This window comes from Condylura cristata, unplaced genomic scaffold, assembly GCF_000260355.1.
Source record: "Condylura cristata isolate star-nosed mole 26May11 unplaced genomic scaffold, ConCri1.0 scaffold00032, whole genome shotgun sequence".
Classification (NCBI taxonomy): domain Eukaryota; kingdom Metazoa; phylum Chordata; class Mammalia; order Eulipotyphla; family Talpidae; genus Condylura; species Condylura cristata.
The window spans coordinates 8,653,525-8,655,289 of NW_004567133.1; the positions used below are offsets into that span (position 1 = coordinate 8,653,525).

The 1,765-nt window shown below is 53.8% G+C and overlaps 1 protein-coding gene across 1 annotated transcript in view; it reads right to left on the minus strand.

Annotated features, from left to right (window-relative positions):
* SCNN1B (sodium channel, non voltage gated 1 beta subunit) overlaps nucleotides 1-1,765 on the minus strand; it is a 19,594-nt gene that overhangs the window by 9,176 nt on the left and 8,653 nt on the right. The gene's annotated exons all lie outside the window — the stretch shown is intronic.

Sequence of the window (1,765 nt, forward strand, 5' to 3'; positions counted from 1 at the left end):
TTCTGAGACAGGGGGTTCTAGATGTGGGAGTTCTGAGTGGGAGTTCCGAGACAGGGGGTTCTAGATGTGGGAGTTCTGAGACAGGGGGTTCTAGACACAGGAGTTCCGTGACTACTCAGGAGTTGTAGACGTGGGAGTTCTGAGCGGAAGTTTTGAGATGCAGGAGTTCTGCTACCAGACCCTGGAAGAGGCAAGGACTCTCCCCTAGAGTCTCTGGGGAGCCCGGTGCTGCTGACTCCTGGATTTCAGACCTGGGCTCCCCTGGGAGAGCCGGTCCTGGAGAGTTAAGCCACCTGCTTTATAATGCTCTGCTGCAGCAGCCTTAGGACATTAGCACGGAGCTTGAGGCCCCTCCAGGCAGCACTTGCCCCAAGGGACCGAATGTTGGGAACTCGGACATAGAAGAATGTGACTGAGATGAGAGTCAGAGAGGGGGTGAGTCAGGTGGGGTGAAAGCTGAGGCCCGAGAGGGACGGAGCCCTGGACAGGGCCCTCTCTTCTGCCATGCACACCTTGCAAAGGAAATAATTCAACAAGAAATGGTTCCTTGAAAATGCTCACAGAAGTAGCGACAGTAGAATGTAGTTTCAAAAAATTCAGTTAGAAAGTTATTTTTTGATATGAACATTCCATACATAAAAGAACTGAGAGAAGTGGCAGCTTCCAGCATCATCGGCCCCAGCTGGTCGTTTTCCCTGCCCAACCCCCTCCTAGGCACAGCATTTTAAGCCAATCTGAGACATCATCATTTTATATGTAAAAATTTCCATGCGCATAATGAACAACAATTTCTTCACATTAAGTTCAAAGTTCCAGTTGTCTCATGAATGTCTGTTTGGAATCTACCATTAAAGTTTGTTGAAACTGGAAACCAAATGACATTAACATGTTATTGGCTGATATGCCCTTTAAATCTGTTAATTTATGACCCCTCTCGCTGTGGTGCTTTTTCTTGCAATATAGCTATTTTTTAAAAAGTTTTTATTTATTTGTGCTCACAAGAACTGGGGTGCAGGCAGAGTGCAGAGGGTCAGAGGATTCACCAGAGACAGAGTGGGGAGAAGAACAGGCAGATGGACTGAAACACACTGCTGGGAGGAGCAGCGGGGGCAGACAGGAGAGGTCTGCTGCGCCCTGTGGGCCAGCTCCCTGGCCGGGGATCGAACTCATGCTGCAGTGGCTGGCGATAGCTTGAAGGTGCTTTGACTTAACCCGCTGAGCCACCAGGGGGCCCCATCTTGCAGTGCAGCTGCGCTAGGAGTCCTGATGGGCTCCAGCTCCTCGAAGGAGGAGGTCAAACCCCAAGGTCAGCGTGTCCTCGTGAATGCGCAGCTCTGGGCAGAGGGCACGTGGTGATCAAGCTGTGTGTCCCCTGTGGGAGGGCCCAGGCAGCAGAGGAAGGGGCCAAAATAGCAGCCTGGAGCAGGAGGGGGCACCCCTCTGTTTCCAGGGAGCGCCGGGGCGGAGGAGCAGAAGCCCACACACCACTGCGGTCCCAGACAGTGGGGAGCTCGGTGGGGTACACAGCCCCGTTTCTCCAATCAATAAAGCGGAGAAGAGGAAAGGGAGGCAACCTGAGTTTAAGACTGGAGAAAGATTGGGGTCCCCATCACAGACAAAGCCCCGTGGCATCTGCCAGCGTGAGCAGACTGGGTGGCTGAGGGCACAGAGGCGGTTCGTGCTTGCAGCTGGGACAGCCCCGCTCTGCACTCCTTCCAGGCCCGAGAGAGGGAGCCTGGGCGTCCTGGCCGCTGCAGGGGAGGCC